The sequence below is a fragment of the Enhydra lutris genome, unplaced genomic scaffold (assembly GCF_002288905.1).
Source record: "Enhydra lutris kenyoni isolate GAN:26980312 unplaced genomic scaffold, ASM228890v2 scaffoldscaffold9, whole genome shotgun sequence".
NCBI classification, from domain to species: Eukaryota; Metazoa; Chordata; class Mammalia; order Carnivora; family Mustelidae; genus Enhydra; species Enhydra lutris.
Window position 1 is genome coordinate 293684 of NW_019154093.1, and position 16853 is coordinate 310536.

Consider the following 16853-nt stretch of genomic DNA (forward strand, 5'->3'; position numbering starts at 1 on the left):
CTGGCCCCTCCAAGTCCCATTTCCAAAGGTATGGTTGACCTGGTATGGTTGACCCGTGGTTCCCGAGAGTCTTTGCGATGCCTCCCTTCCTGAGGGTGGGGCTCACCAAGCCTCCCTGCTCTGGAGACCTCCCACTTGGGGCCCTGAGGGTGTGATCTTGGCAGAAGGGAAAACCTCCTCTCCAGTGGTTGCTTCTGGTCCCCCCCCACCCCCCGCCCCGTGAAGACCTTTGGGCATGTCCTCCTGCCAGACCTCCTGACTCTGTCCATTGCTCTCTCCAGCAGCCTCCAGGATCTGAGGGAAGTGGCTGGCTCCCCTCCCCACCACACCCAGGCAGCCATTTTCTTGGACCCCTCCCAAGGGCACCACCTAACCCATGTCTGTGAACAAAGTCAAAAGGGTCCTTCTGTCTGACAGTCTGCTTCTGGGTCAGTGTGTCTGAGTCTGCCATGGGGACACCAACAGGCTGGGAGGGGGCTGGGGGCCCCAACCTGCTGTGCACAGTGCCGGGAAGCGCCAGCCCACATCCTTGAGTCCCCAGCCCCACCCTCCCCCGCTGCGGCTGTGACCACCCCACCCCTTCCCCAGCCCGCCTCCCCCTCCCCCACCCACAGCCTCCCCAGGGGAGCCAGGCTGCCAGCCCCAGCTCTCACTTCCGGCCTCATGACCCTCTCTCCAGCCGGCACACTCCTCCCCCCACACCATTTCCCTCCCAGCCTGGATTCAAGGCCCAGGGATGTCCTCAAAGGAAAAACAGTGTATCAAAGGGGCTATTACTACTGCTGTGAGCCCTCCACTGTCACCTCCCTTTGGAGCCTTTATCCCCCAGGATCTGCAGTACCCCTCTCAATCTCCTTCCGCCCCCTCCCACCCACCCACTAGTGCCCAGAGATCTTCCAACCTGACTCCAGCCCAAAAGTCTACCAAAGAGGACACTGATGAACATAATAACAGCAGCTGTCACTTATTTGGTATTTAAATAGAGGCACAGAGAGGTTAAGTGATGCCCTTGAAGACAAACAGCCAGGACTTGGAAGAGCCAGAGTCTGAATTTGGGTTTAACTCCTCCGGTGCAAACTTTTTCACCGTCCAGAGAGTCAGCTCCCTCACTTGCAGCCTCCTCCAACAGTCCCAATCCTCATCACCCGTTCTAATTTTTGACTTCTAATTTACCCCCTCCCAGCTTCTTCATCCCCTCCCACCTCAGTCATCCAAATGCACTACCCTCCCTCACCACTAGGTGTCCCCTTAGAGCCACCGATGCCCCCAAGGGGAAGCAAGTCCTGCCTGGCCTCCTAGAGTCATCAGGCCTACCCCCCCCCCCCCCCCCCCCCCCACCCCCCACCCCACCCTACCCCCAGCTACACAGAGCTCCTTTGTGCAGCCCTCGCCCACCCCCTTCCTGCCCAGAGCGGGGCACCTGGCAAGCAGGTCTTCCTTAGACCCGCCCCCTGCCAGCCCCCTGCCCTGGGTGCCAGGTGTTTCAGGCACCACCGCCAGCTCTGGCTCAACCTGAGGGTCACCCTGCCGGGCGGCCCTCCCTTCCTCCCTCCGAGGTCACCCAGGGACTGTGCTTCCCGCCCTGCTCCACCCCCATCTCCTCCTGCCCTTGGCCCTTCCAGACTCCTGTCCTAGTCTTTCCTTCTGTCTCCCGGAGGACTCCCTCCTCCAGCCCCACCAGGCCCTCCCCAAAGCCTCTCACCCCCGCCCACCTCCTTCCCCTGAGAGCTCCCCGTCCCGCCCCCCCTTCCCCGCCCAGGTCTGAAGAACTCCTCCTCCTGGAAAGTTGAAGCTGGAAAGGAAGTGACTTCAGCGATTTGGCCACAAGGCTGGGCACTGCTGAGCCCAGCTCTGCTGAAGGCCTGCCCAGCCCACCTCCAAAGCACAAATGGATCCACACACACACACCACCCGCAAGTGTGCGCCCAGAACCCTGAACACAAGCTTCCTGGGTGACATGCAGAGAGATCCCGTGTGCACACTCCACACCGACAGAGTGTGCCCACATATCACCCCAGTGTGTTCAGATTCCTGGTTACACACCTCTTCAGTGTGCACTAGCACCCTGCACACATATACCATCCAGTGTGGCCCCCACCACACTCCAGGACTCCCACACCTACCCAGGACACACTCCAAATCCTGCACTCACCACTCCCCTGTAGTTCCCTCAAATGTCCCCCAGCCCAGTGCACTTATGTAACTCCTGCATACGGAACCCTGTGTACCTAAGGACAGAGCCCTACACACACCGGCTCACTCACAAGCCTGAGGGCCCGCACACACCATGCCCTGTGCATTTACAGTTGGGTACACAGAGCCCTGCATCCTCCCATAGTCACACCTCCCACCCTTACCAACCCAGGAGGCCCCACCCCTAGACCTCAGGCCCCAGGAATGCTCTTTTGGAGGCTGGGTGGAGTCCCCAGGCAGGCTGGGCTCTAGGGAGCTTCCTGGAGCCTGCAGGCTCCCTGTGTCAGTTCAGGGAGTCGCCTCTGCAGGGCAGGGCAGCCCCACCTGGCCTCTGGAGCCTGGGTGGGCTGATCAGGGCTGGGAACTGGGAGGCAGGTCCTAACCCCCACCCCACCTCATAAGGATGACCTAGCCTACCTGAATTACCCAGGTCCTCTTGGCACCTCACCTTGGCCTCCCAGCTCTCTGCTTCCAGACTCCAGCAGACAGGGGTCCTGGGGGGTGGGGGTCAGCATCACACATCAGGTACTCTGGTTTCCATCTCTGCCCTGAGGTCTGGTCACTGTCACAACCCCTTTCTCTTCCCAGTTCTCTCAGGTCAACAAGGTGCTGGGAAGAGTCCCCAGACTAGGAGGCAGGACTCCGGGGGGCTTGCTGCATAATCCATGGGCCTCAGTTCCCCTTTCTGGATAATGGGGAGTTTTGAATAAGTGGGGTTAATATATTCTGAGTCTATAATGGGTGCCTTTTTGGCCTAAACCGGGGTTGGGGGATTCCTGCTAAGACTGGGAAGTCAGTCCCCCTGACCCTCACTTTCTGGGAGTGGCCCAGGCACAGAACTGGCTTCCCCGTACACTGTTACCTGAGCAGGCTGTGTAGACAAGGTCTGGCTCAGCAGGAAAGGCCGGTCTTTGTCAGTGATCCCAGGGTGGTCTCTGAGGCAGTCTGAGAGTTGCCCCGAAACCGGGGCCCTCTGCACGCACTTAGCTGGGCAGGCTCTGGAGTCCAGGCCGATGGGTAGACAAGTAGGCAAGCTCCCATCTGTGGAAGCAAACACAACACCCAGGCATAAGCGTGGACACAGGAGGAGCCAGATAAAGGGACCAGGAGGCTAGCATGGCTGGGGTCCAGTCTCGCAGAAAATGAAATCACCTGCCACCTCATGTCACTGGGGAACTGCATGCCTATTGACACCCCAGGAGCCTGGGAAGCAGTATCTTTGTACATGTACGTAGGTACATGCATGAACCTGAACACACATGCATGGGAGCCAGACAGTCCTTGGCTCAACCCTCTCAGCGTATGATCTTGGGCAAGTCAGTTCACCTCTCTGGCTCTCAGTTTTCTCATCTATAAAGTGGGGCAATATTATGAATTGGGGAGGCATGCTTTGGGGAAACCATGTACGCTAACAGCTTATTCAGAATGCAGGTGTGAGAACTGCTGTTTGAAGACATGGTAAATGCAGATTTCCAGGCAGGGTGTATAGGCTGCTGGCCTTCACTCTCCTCCACTGGCAACTGGTTAGGCCTCTTGTTTTCTTTAATAACCATGGCCCTTCTCACCCCCCTCCTTCTTCCTGCACATTTGTCTGCCTCCCTGGGGTCTGCACTGGAGCCCAGAGGGGGTCTGGGAGCCAGGCCTCACGGACTGCTTCGGGTTCCGGCTGCCTGGGAATTTGTATGTGTGGCAGAGAGCATTCCTGTCTGGGTAAATACACCTGTATGTGGGCTCCTGGGTCTATGCAGCCTTCTGTGCATTTCTAAATGTGCGTGTGTCCATGTGTGTTTAAGAATGTACACACATGGGATCCTATGTTTGCTCAGTATGGTGCATGTGGTTACCCGTGTATGTGTGTGTGTGTGTGTGTGAGAGAGAAGAGGTGATGTGTACCCGGGTTCAGCATCTTCAGTTATACATGTGGCTGTGTTTATCTGGGTCTATTCAGCTCTGTGTGTGTATGTCCAGCTGAGCCTGTGTCTGCACGTCTGTGAGGCCACGGGAGCATGTGTCAGCCCCTCTGGAGTCACACTGACCCCAACTGTGGTTGGGGTAGGAGTGTGCCTGCATGTGCACATGCTCCGCCCGTCTCTCTGCATCTCGCTGTGTCAGGAGCTAAACCGGCTTCTGCCTGTCTCCGAGCTCTCTGGATGCGTTGTGGTTGGGGAGGGGGGGATACGTGCGGCTGATCCTCTGCTGTCCCTGCAGGTTTCCCATCTCGAGGCCTGTGACTGCGGGCACTGGTGTCACTGTGGATCAGCGTTACCTCCTGCCTACCTCTGCCTGTTTTCTGGGCTTTCAGGGTCACGGCTGACAGTGTGAATGGTCACAGTGTTCCCGTGGGTCAGTTCTGCTGGGGGTCACCGTGTGCCCGTGAGTAGGTCCTTGTATGCGTGTGTTGTATGCCCTCATCACTCAGGGCCTGCGTGTCAGTGGGTCCTTGGGCCACGTCCCCGTGTCTGCGCCACAACAGCGACATGTCAGTGTCAACATGTGCGAGGGGGTCTGTGTGCCACGGTGTGCCCAGCAGCACAGCGGAGCCTCAGTGTTTGTGCGGTGCCTTTGTGTACCTCCTCGGTCCATGTGTGTGTGCGCGCGTGTGCATCGCATGCGAGAGACCCTTTGTGAAACAGTGTGTGTCTGTGTCACTGTTTGTGTGCCTGCTTCCCTCCTCCCTCCCTATCTCCTGCGTGCTCTCTCTCTCTCTCTCTCTCTCTCTGTAGGAGCCAGACAACTCCCCAAGCCTGGATTAGGGACAATTTATCCACAGGCAGAGAAGGAGAATTCCAACCTGCCAGAGCCTCCCTCCTCTGATCCATCCCCCCTTTCCCCGTGGTTGGGTGGGCACAGAAATGCAGCCCGGCAGCTCCCAAGCCCTCAGGGAGCCCCCACCTCTGCAGCTCCCCAGAGGCCCAGGAGGGTGGAAAAGATGGAAATCTGGGTGGCCCCAGAGCCCTCCAGTGGGGGTGGACTGGCTGCCCCCCATCCAGGCCCCCAGAGCTCAGTGCATCTTGGCCCTGTTTTCCTACATATGGTGGTGGTGGTTGGGGCGGGGGGGAGTCTGCATGGGGTCTGGCTGGCCCTGCGGGCTGGAGGGACCTCAGGAGCAAAGCTGCTCTCAGCCCCTCCACAACCTGATACTCCCCAACTGATAAACGCCAGCTTCCCCGCCACCCCTGAAATGGGAATAACTGGGGAACTTGCAACTGTGCCCGCATAGGCTGGGGGAGATGCTGGGAGTGGGGGTAGCGTGGTGGGGGGGAATGCAGCAAAGGGGGGCACGGGGGGGCTGAGCTGGGACTAAGGCTCCCTTCACGGTGCTCCAGGCGCAAGGCAGAATCACATGTTTCCCATTAGCTGCTCTGGCCTCCTTGTTCGGGGGTGTTGGCTGGGGGAGATTTGTTCTGGTTGCAGGCACCAGCCGAGACCACACAAGAGAGAGAGAGAGAGAGAAGGCAAGGGAGGGGGAGAGAGAGAGAGAAAGAGAAAGAGAGGGAGAGGTTGAAGCCCGGAGGGAGAGGAAGAGACATAGAGACACACAGAGGGAGAGAAGGTGAGACAGAGAGACATGAGAGACAGAGACAGGCAGTGACAGACAGAAACCGTGAGACAGGCAGGCAAGAACACAAAGCAGAGAGGCAGAGCCTGGTGATGGGGAGGGGCTCACAGGGGTGGGGGGGCAGGGAGGTGGAGAGGCAGGTGGAGAGGCTGGTCAGAGGCTCAGAGTGCGAGTTAGAGACTCAGAGGGACCAAAAGGGGAGAGCAGCACGGGGCCCAGGGGCAGGAGGGCGACAGGGACAAGGCGTGGGGTGCATCCGGGAGAGGGGCTGGGTGAGGGCACAGAGATGGCCCCGGTGGCGCTGTGAGGGCAGGGGGAGTGGACGCTGCGCGCGGGCTGGGCGGGGGTGGCCAGCGAGCCCGGAGCCTCCCGCCTCCTGACCCTCGAGCCTCCGCGAGATAACAGGCCGAATAGTGCTGACTTGCGGTTCAGAAATCCAATATCCTCCGCGGCACACTAATCGACTACCTGAGCTCCCGGCCCGCGCCGAGCTGCCCCGATTAATCCTGCGGCTCCACAGCCTTAATTAGTTTAACAGTTTCAGGGGCAGAAGAGGCAGGGACCGGGGTCCCCCCACGCTTGCAGGGACACGGGTGGACCCCCATACCAACGCTGGCGGGTGCCCTGCCACCTCAGTCACACCTGCTTCTGCCCCAGAGGCCCCTTGCCACATGGCCTGAAGAGCACTGGGTCCTCTTCCTGTTGGGAAACAGTCCCAAGGGTTAGCACCTGGGGCAGAAAGAAGATCATGGTGGGGACTCAAGACACCCCCTCGCATCCCCTCTGCTCCGGCCACCAACCCAGCACACTTGTCTCTGTGCTCAGGGCTCTGAATGCTTCCCCTGTCTGCCTTTGAGGGCCCTGTGGCCTGCACAGGAAGGCCCCACCAACAGCGGGCCCCATACCACTGGGCAACATGTTGTCTCTTTAGGGTGAGAGACGAGCTCCCAAGTTACTGACAATCTCCCAACAGCATGAGAGAATCACACATGTCACTCCCCACAACAGCAGGAGAGGGACACGTGGTGACATCTCACACATCCCCCAACAGTCAGAGACAGGCATGTGGGGTGGTGACTACCCTCCTAACGGGATGAGCTAAGCACGTAACCTGTCACTTCCCCCAAAAGCGTGAGATGGGCACATCTGATACCCCCAGACAACAGGAGACAGGGACACACGTTGTCACCCTCACCTCAGTGTAACAGACACACGGCCAGGCACTCCCACACCCGCTAATGGATGTGAAATGTGGAGAACCTGTCTCTCATACACACACAGACAAGCCTCATCTTTCAGGTATGAGGAAGGGACAGCCCCCCCACCATGCCCACCACCCAGGGTGAGTCAGGGACACCACCTCAGCCCTTCCCCAGGGGTCCTCCGTTCAGACCACCAGATGGGCACACAACATACCCTGAATGCTTCAGACAGGTGACCCCCCCCCCAACCCCGCCATGGCTCCCCCATCGCTGGCGACAGCCTGCGTGATGCTGTCCTCTGGCTGCAGAGGCGTCACAGCTCACAGGGCATGAATGTCACCCCGGCACTGCCAGAGCCGGGCACAGCCGCATGTTGCCCCAGTGACAAACACCACTGGCCCCAGGAGGAGGTGGAGGCACACAGGGCTCTGGGCGTGACCTTGGTCCCTGGACGCCAGGAGGGGAGGCGCTGCGGCAGCCCTCCTGGGTAACTTTGGCTACCTGGTGCTGGGGGAGAGAGGCAGGGAAGCAAGTGGCCCTGGGGCATGCAGACGACCTGGAAACACCGCCTCTCCACGCTGCCGCCCCTGCCCCATTTCCAAGTGAATGTGGTTGTTCTCCAGGGAGGGGGCAGAAGGAGTGGCAGAGGGAGGGCTGCTGTTGGGGCTTGAGGAGCTGTTCTGAGATGGGTGGCAGGGAGGCAGACTGGGGGGTGCAGTTACCATGACCTCAGGCCCCAGGACAGAGAGGGGGTGTGATGACAGCTTCAGACCTGCACTGGTCCTTAGGAAGGCCCCCTCTCCAAATTCAGGCCACAGAGCCTGACAAGGAGGCCAAAGTCCAGGGGCATGACTCACCCAGGGAACAGGCCCAGCCTGCTGGCCAGAGATTGAGGAAGGCCAGGAGCCAAGGGGCCTGGGTTCAAGTCTGAGCTCCTCCCAGGCCAAGCTGAGTGACCTTGGAGCAGCAGCTCAGTCTCTATGGCTTATGGGGAGGGGGAAGGGGCAGCAGTGAGGGGAGCGCCAGAAAGAAGCTGGGTCTGGAGCCCGCAGGCAGAGCCCTGGTGACCACAGGAAGGACCCCGCAGTCCAGTCCCTGGACCCACCGTTTCCTCACAAGGAACCTCAGCTTTCTGTACCTCAGTTTCCTCAGCAGGAAAGTGGGGATGATGTCAACCTCACAAGACAATGTGATGTCAAGTGGGCAGGTGCTCAAAAAATAGGAGTTTCTCACTGAGGAGGGGAAAACAGAAAGGGCGAGAGGCTCGTCCAAGTCACAGAGCAAGTTAGTATCTGCTGAACTCGCCCTCTAGCTCTGGGTTTCCCACCTGAACTGCTTCTGTAAGACTCCTTGGAGATCAGTAAGGAGTTGGGGGCGGGGGGGGGCAAAGGGAGGATTTTGGGGTGTTGGTTACAGAGCTGCCCTACTCTCCCGTGAAGACCAAGTGAACTGAATGGGAGTCTCCCAGGCATCCCGACCTTTACCCCAAACCCCACTTGGCTCATCTTCAAACTCTAGAGCAGAGGGCCAGCTCTGAGGGAGGGAGGCAGCCCAAAACCCAGGCCCCCATGACCAAGGCCTGTATCTGGTGCTTAGAAGGTTGGGGGTATCTGGGATATCAGTTTCCAGAGCCCACCCATCTTACAGGAGTCCAGAGAGGGACAGGCCTAGCCTGAGGTCACACAGCATGACAGCAACAGAGCCCAGAGCCCTGGCCAGGGACAGTCTCAGAGCAGAGTCCCTCTAGCCCCTGGGGATGGCTGGAGCTGGGGAGCCCTGGGGGACTGAGCGAAACGTGGCGACAGATGGCCTGCCGAGGCAGCGGCGATCTGGGCGGCTGGCAGGCATGCTCGCTCCCGCGCAGGGAAGCGGCTAATTTTAGCTGAGGCCTCGATGCCAGCTTTGTTCCCCCCACCCACCCACCGAGGGGGCCCAGCATGCCTTGCGTGCAACCCTCCTCCCCCAGGCACCCCTACTCCCCCGCCGGCCCCTTGGTGAGTAGTGCCCAGACCCCAGGGTCCTAGAACTGTCTGCCTGACCAGGTCTCATCACACCCAGAGGCAAGGGCTAGGCCCTGGAGACCTGGCACCCCCACCCCAGGGCCTATTTCTCATGACTCCAAGTTCATTCCTTGAAGAGAGTGGCAGGGAGGAGAGCTAGATAGAGGCCACTACTCAGACTGAGAGGGAGGGCCTGACAGAAGGGTCTGGTACTCCTGGGGAGTGGGGGGCGAGGGGAGGTGGGGCACTGTCCTCCACTCTATACTTAAGGGGATGAGACCCATATTCTACCCCTGCCCCAGACAGACTCTTCTGTGCTAGAGTCCCCCCTGGTGTTGGTAAACAAGGGCCAGCAGCCCCTCTACCCCTTCCCTGTTCTGCATAACTTTTAACTGTTCCAGGAACTCAAAGTACTTTAAAGAAGTCAGAGATAGAGCAAGGCACCCTTGTGCCACTGGGGGAAACTGAGGTACGATCACAGACAGTCATCAATGTAGCAGGGGAGGAGACCAATCCCAGGGATCTGTGAGACCCAGACATGCTCTTCTTTGAGTTCTTACAGTGAGGGGGCTTCTTGGGCCAGCTCAGCCCCTGAAACTACCTTCTGCCCTGACCTGGGCTCCTAGAAGGTAGACTAGATGGTTGGAATCTGCACTCTAAAATCCCAGAAAGGGAGGGCTGGCATCTTGGCTTCTGGCACCCCACCTCCTGTAGGTTCTATGGCCTTAGAACCTCCCCTCCCCATCTCAGATTCAACTACAGGTGCCAGATGGGGTGCCAGCACATCTGGCCCCTATCTGAAAAGGGAATCCTTTGGGGAGATCTGGAGGGCCCCCATCCCTGTTCCAAACCCGGGGCCATGGGGAAATCACCAAATGGAAAACAGAGGAAGACAACTTGAAAGAAATCTATGTATTTAAAGAGAGTCAGAGGAGAGAGGGAGGGCAAAGGGAAGGCACGGAATCCGATTCAGGAAGAGAGAGACAGAGGAAGAGTGTGGGGGGCAAGAGACACAGAGCAGAATGGGGCTTAAAGAGAAGGAGATGGGGAGGGTGGGGATGAGAGAGAGAGAGAAAGGAGGGAGAGAGGACAGGATGCTGGAGGAAGGAACACAGCAAAAGGGACTCAGAAGAGAGGGACAGAGGAGGAAGAAAAAGACAAAGACATAGAGAGACAAGCAGGATGAGGCAGAGACAAAGACAGAGAGAGAGAGAGAGAGAGCAAGATCCACACAGAGGGGAAGAGATGGAGAAGGAGCCTGCCACAGACAGGGCAAGGCACAGAGAACTAAGGACACCACAGGGAGCTGGAGACAGACAGGGATTGACACACCCAGAGACCAACAGAGACAGTCGGAGAGGGTGAGACACACTCAGAGAATGGGGCGGGAGGAAGGGGGAGACACGAAGTGATAGAGTGTGTGGGAAGGGGTGGGGGGGGACAGCACAGAGTGAGCAGGGAGGGGGCACAAAGAGGGGGGAGATGTCTTCGCCAGAGCTGGGGGGGGGACAGAGGACAGAAATGGAATGTGGGTCTGGGCATGAGGCTCACAGATGCATCGGCTCCGGTTTCAGCTGGGGCAGTTGGCTGCTGGGGGGGCGGTCGGGGGGGGGGGGGGAGGGGGCGGGGCGGGGGAGGGAGGGGGGCCGGTGGCCAGGGCGGGGGGCGGGGGGGGGACCGGCCGGCGGGGGCACGGCCGGCGGGCACTTGGAGTTCTGGGCAGGGTAGGGGGCTGACGGGGGGGAGGGGGGGGGCAATGAAGAAGCTTCACCCCTGCCCTCGGGGCTCTACCAGAAAGAAAGTTTCCAGAGACAGGATGGGAAATGTTGGCGCCGAGGAGGGCTCTGGGCCCTGCTCAACCCCATGGAGGCTGGAGGGGGGGTGGGTACCACTCCACAGGTCGCCTGTGGGTCTCCCAGGTTCCCACCTGCGCTGCAGGCTGGCCCCTGGGGACCCTCCAGCTCCATCCCCTCCAGTCTAGCTGAAGCTCCCACATGCTGCTGCTGCTGTTTTTGCTTGCAGGGGAGCAGCAAGATTGTGAATTCAGGATCTGTAATCCTAACGCAGAGCCCAGGCCTACCGGGCTCCAGTTGCCAAGGCGACGGAGGGTCAGAGGGCAGCGCGGGGCGCCCGCTCCTCCAAGTCAGAATCCCAATTGTTAAAGCCCAAGAATAAACAGCTGAAGCGGCCGTGGGGGGGCTGGGAGGGGGGCTGAGGTCTGCATCGGCTCAGTGTGGTGTTGTCAAGCGAGATGTCACTAATTGTCTGAAGGAACGAGCTGAGGCAGCTCTTAACTGCTTCTGTGCCACCGGAGACACCTTGGCTGCCTGGCCCCATCCCCCGGGCCTCCCAGCATTCCGCCGGGCCAGCCTGGTGCTGGGAGTGCTGGCCCAGCGTAATCTCTGCCTCTCCTGCATTGAACCCCCACATACATTGAATCCCAGCAACTCCTCTTTGCCCAACTTGGAACCTCCCACCTGCCAGCTAAATCCTTATGTCCCTAGAACCAGTACCCCCCAATTACTGGGCCCACAAGACAGCCCAGAACGGCCCGTTTGGCTGTGAAAGCCATCCCAGGTCCCCCAGCATCTCCACCTCTGCCTCCCAGAAGTCAGGGGTTCTGGTATGGATCACAGAGGAGGACAGACTTCGGGGCCCTTCTGATCTTCAGCGGCTAGGCAAAGGCCTTCCTAGAGGAAAAAGGTCTGGGGCATCTTTCTGTGCAACTCCTGACTCAGGCACACACCAGAACCAAAAACCTGAATGGGGCCAGGAAACGCCATTTCCAGTGTTGGTTGGTCTACCTGCCTGCTGTGTGACTTCTGGGTACTCTCCCTCTGAAGCCTCATCCATCCTCCAGCCCCAAACATCTGGTAGAGCCTATTCTGAGCCAGGCTGTGTCTGCAACCCCTGCCCAGAGGAACTCCCAATCCAATGGGTGGGAAAGACTCTTATACAAAGTGGAAAACAATCTGAGATCCATCAGGTAAGCTATTCCAGGAAAAATACAGAGCAGTCTGGTACACAGTGAGCTGTCCGGTGGACTGCAGCTAGCTAGGAGCAGTAGTGTACTAGCAGCCCTTTATTACAGAGGGTCACTAAAAGGGTGTAGGTAATCAGGAAAAAGGCGGGGGGGCGGGCAGGATTCTGGAAGGCTTTCCTGAAGAAAGTGGTACCTGGTTAAGATTTGGACAGGTGAGCAAGAAGGTAGAATGCTCCGGAAGAGATCTTGTGAGGTCCTTGAAGGGGAGCTGAGCTCTAAGGTCTCAGGGTCGCCAGCTGAGCCCCTTCCAGGGCAGGAAGGAGGCGGCCTTCTGTGGTCTCCCTGCCCCGCAAGGCGGCCCTGCCTCCTCCTCCTCCACCCACTGCGCCTCGGGATAGAAGGAGATTGGCGCCTGGGGGCGGGGCACCCGTGGGCAGGGCTCCCAGGGATTGGTAGTACCTGGAGTGATGTCACGAGGGGCGGTGCCAGGGCTTCGGGCACTCCCCTTGCCTCAGGTCCCAGACCCCTAGCCCCAGGCCCGAAGCACAGACCCCAGGAGGGGGCGCTCAGGCCACCTGACCGCCAACCCCCCATCAGGTGGCGGGTGGGGCTGGGGCGCTGTCCGTGGGCGGGGAGCTGGGCGCGGAAACAGGGGATCCCCCAGAGAGGGCCCAGCCCAGCCCCGGGCTGCATGCGTACAAAAGGCGACTTGTTCTTTCTTGGGATGCCTGCGTCTTCTCAAACATACCTACGGCCACACTCCGGGGACAGCTACACCCACACATTGCTGCACAAAGCCTGCCGGGGTGGGGACTAGGGGGCCCTTGCCAGCCCAAGGGGTCAGCTTTAAGAACCTTGCCCCAACCACCGTTTGCCACAGGCTCAACACCGTTCATCTCACCCCATCCCACCCCAAGTGACCTGGATACTCCCACAGCCTCACATGCAGCTCTAGAGACACTGATCCAGTCACATTCTCACAATTACCAGCTCCCTCAGACCATCTGTAGCTCACCAACTCCTTGAGGCCAGAGTCAGACCTCCAGCTTCAGCAGGGTCACTGCATCACCTGTGACTTTAGCACACAATGAAACCCATTAGGGGTTCCTTTTTACTGAGCACTTATTCTGTGCCAATCCTTTTAATTACCCTTTGTGGGGAGTGGTATTATTCTCATTTTGTGGGTGGGAAAACTGAGGTTTATGTTAACTAGCTCACCTAGGGCAGAAGGATTTGAACCCAAGTCAAACTTGACTTCAGAGCCCTGTTCTTCTCGGTATTGTTTCTGCCAATCATCACACCACCTCACACTCTTACACCTTCACACCCCCCCCCACAAAACCACAGAGGGCAAACCCATCTCAGAGTCAAGGTGTAATTCCCCACCCCAAATACATGTCAATGTCACCGCCTAGAATCAGGCAGTTTCTCTCACTCCTCAGACAGTTTATGTGTGCTGAGGGGAAAGAGTGTCCTACCTCTAAGCTTCGCATCTCCAGGGCTGGCCGTCAGTCATTATAAATGGGGCACCGAGTAGAGCAGGGCCAGAACAGGCTCCCTCTAACCTTTCCAGCAGGCTCACCTCCACCTCCCCTGACCCCAGGATGACAAAGCACTGCCAGATTGGCTGGGGCACCAGGCCTGCAGCTCTCCCTGACCCCTTGGGCCATGATCTTCCCTTACCCCCCAACCCCTGCTGGGAACAAGTCGAAACAAACTCCTTCCTGGGGATGTCAAAGCACCTTTCCTGGGGGAGGCGGCTCTGTGATCCCCTGAGCCTGGCTAGGGAGAAGGATCAGGTTACTCTTGCCCCAGCTGTGCTTGGACTCCTTGGGGCTGACCTTTCACCTCATCCAGGCCAGGACCCAAAGGGGACCAGAGTACAGCCCTCACCTCCTGTTAACCCTCTGCATTCCTTATCTTTTCATGGGAGGGGGTGGGGAATCTGCCAGGACCCAGAGGGTCTCAGGAAACCCAGCTAAGCATGCCAACTTCGCCCTACCCTCCCATCATGGGGTCCGGTTTCCCAGAGGGCTTGACAGAATGCTCCTCCCTGCCCCCTGCCCAAGCTGCCCGGCCCTGCCAGGATCAGATACCTCCCTCAGCCTAAGCAGCTGAAAATGACCTGGGCTATTTTCGCTCTGGGATCGCGTTGCAAACTCCCCCTTGAGCTGGCAGCGTCCCACATCCCTCCAGACCATTGCCCCTTACTCCTCAGCCCTAACCCAGAGCCACTGACTTAGAGAACAGGAGGACTTTTAAAGACGATAGGCCTAAGCCCCTCTGATGGGGAGACTGAGGCCATGGGGGAGTCAGTCACAGGGCTGGGCAGAGAACCAGGCTTCCTGGGGCTCCGCCCAGGTCTCTTTCTACTGTCTAGCACAGCCTGCTCTGTACCCTAGATCTCAGAGCCTCTGACCCAGCCAAACACCCAGCCGACCTCCTCCAAGCCCCAGAAAGTCACACTGGAGGCTACCCACAAGTCTCTGGGCCGCCCTGCATGTCAGAAACCGCTTCTGCCACACTCTTCTCTTTGTTTAGAACTGGGACCAGGTCTGTACCTGTATCACAGCTATGTGGATCATGGGAATGTTTTGGCAGGTGCAAACAGGGAAGACAGACAGGGAGACTGAGGCCTAGAGGAACGGGAGGTAGAGTCAGGCTGCCTGGGGTTTATATTGCACAATACTTCCATGTTCTCAGCAGCCCCCTGCTCCAGCTTCTTGGTACCCCCCTTTTCCACTCCTACCGACCCAGCCCCCTCCAGGCCCCTGCCCCCCCCCCCCACAAGCCCCAGTCCTCCTGGGCAGGAATGTGACTGGTCAGGTCTGAGCTGACCACATGAGTGGCTATAAGGCGACAGACCCCCCATCCTCCCATCCCCCAAGCCTGGGGGAGCTCACATACCAAGGCAAGATTGGGGGGGCTGCGCAGCTGCTTTAACCCTTTGCAGCCATGCTTTCAGGGTGAAAAGAAAGGTAACTTTACTTGTAATGGCCACTCCCATTTGAGTGCTGCGGGGCAGTGCGGGGGTGGGGGGGTCATGCAAGCAGAACTGACTTCACTGAGGAGGTGGAATGAGGGATTTGCCCTTCTAGTCCCCGGTAAGAAAAATTATCCTTTGCCACCCCAACTGTTTAATCTCATCTCCCATGACATTTGGAAAAACAGTCAAGAACTGGTGCTGAGGAGAGAGAAGGAAAGAACAAATCACGAACCCCAACCTCAGGAGCCCCTAGTCTGATGGGAGAAATATAACCCTGCCCTGGGGAGTCTGATGGGGGAGACTAGGCACAGAGGTTGGGACAAAGAGCTGCGAGCCGAGCAGGGAAGAGCACGTCGCTGTGCAGAAGTGGGAGGAAGCCAGGGCAGGAGCAGAACGAGCCAGGTGGGGTCAGATCAGGCAGGCTTCCCAGAGGCCCCTCGGCCCACACCCCTCCCCCCAGGCTCTGGAATCTCGGGGGTCAGGGCTGAGGGACAGCCCCGCCCCCTGCTCCCCTTGGGCTCAGGAATTCCACCAGCCAAGGGGGGGGCAGCTGCTTCGGCCTCAGTCCAAGTTGGCTCCCACTGGACCGGGAACTGCAGCTCCTCCTCGGCCCCCCACCCCCACCCAAGCCCCTGGGCTGGCCCCCAGCCCCCTCCCCTCCCCCTCCCTGGCTGGCACCGTGAGTGCCAGGCGCTGGCAGAAAACAAACCCGCCGGGGTGGGTTTGCAGGGAGCGGGGTAACCTTGACACAGTTGCGGCAGTCGCTAATGGCAGACACACACTCCGCCTGTTCTGGGGGGACTGTTGCCGTTGCTAGGAAACCGGCAGCCGCGTGAATGGAAATGGGTCAGTAAACCTGGGGAGAGATAGTGTGACACTCGAACCACTGCAGCTGCTCCAGCCCACACCGAAATCCCTCCTCTTCAATATTTATCACTCCCGCCTGGGCCCTCAGCTCCTGCCAGACCCTGCACCAGCCTGGCCCTCATGCCCCCCAAGGCTCAACAAGGGGGAGGGAGGAGAGAACAGATGGGGGGGTTGCTTATCCGCTCCTTGGGGGGGCCCCCCAGGCGGGATGGAACTGGTTCTGGAGGAGATTGAACAGGAAACAGTCTAATCCTGCGGCAGGGAAGGGGTTAAAAGGTCAATTCACGCCTGTTCCTGACTTAGGCACCGTGGTAAAATTACTGCAAGTGTGAGCAGGCTAGCAACCGCCTGCTTGCCTACCTGCGGAGGCACTGATTAAGACAGGAGACCTCCCTCCCCAAGAGATGGAGGGGGAAGAGGCACCCAAAACACCGCCAGGATTCGCTTGCAGCTTGAAAACACCTTCCCTTACAGCCAGGCAATCTCCCTAATGTAGCCGAAGCTTTCTGAAGCTTTCTAACAGCTAGAACCGATGCCTCTAGCACAATCTGATAAACACCCCAAATGGACACGGGCTGCCTATTGCCGTACAATAAATACCATCCTGTGCACACACACCCCTCCAACAGCCAGACACTCACTGTTCAGGAAACCTTGACAACACCCCTGCACGGACGCCCGCCACCCCATACAACAGGACAACTGCGATTCAGAAGAGTGCAGTTCAGCTCAACACCTACAGACAAGCCGACAAACCTAGGCACAGGCAGAACTACTGTGTCTTCCCAGTCAGGCTGGGAAGTTAGGCCTGTCCTAACCCAAAGCCTGGCTTCTCTGGTTCATCTATGTTTCTTTCTCTCCCGTTGCCAGCTTTCTTGTCTTGTTCACTGCCCCCCCCCGCCCCATATACTGCCCCTGCAATCGCTTTTCTGGTCACACCATCCCACAAGCTAGCTGCCCTGAGCACTGCAAGCCTTTCCCCCACCCCACCCACCCCCAAATCCCTGGAGGCTGACTGGTCACTGACACACACATTCCCTTCCCCTAGAAGCAAGCAGTCTCA

At 58.8% G+C, this 16853-nt stretch overlaps 1 protein-coding gene across 5 annotated transcripts in view; it reads right to left on the reverse strand.

Moving 5' to 3' along the window:
- LOC111143012 (AT-hook DNA binding motif containing 1) overlaps positions 1-16853 on the reverse strand; it is a 63901-nt gene that overhangs the window by 17488 nt on the left and 29560 nt on the right. For 3 of the 5 annotated variants that reach the window (XM_022496413.1, XM_022496415.1, XM_022496416.1), the window contains exons 3-4: positions 3056-3234; positions 2611-2687 (exon numbers count right to left, since the gene is read on the reverse strand). The gene's annotated coding sequence lies outside the window, so the exon portion shown is untranslated. The remainder of the gene's footprint in view (positions 1-2610; positions 2688-3055; positions 3235-16853) is intronic. The other 2 variants (XM_022496414.1, XM_022496417.1) reach the window with 2 other exon arrangements.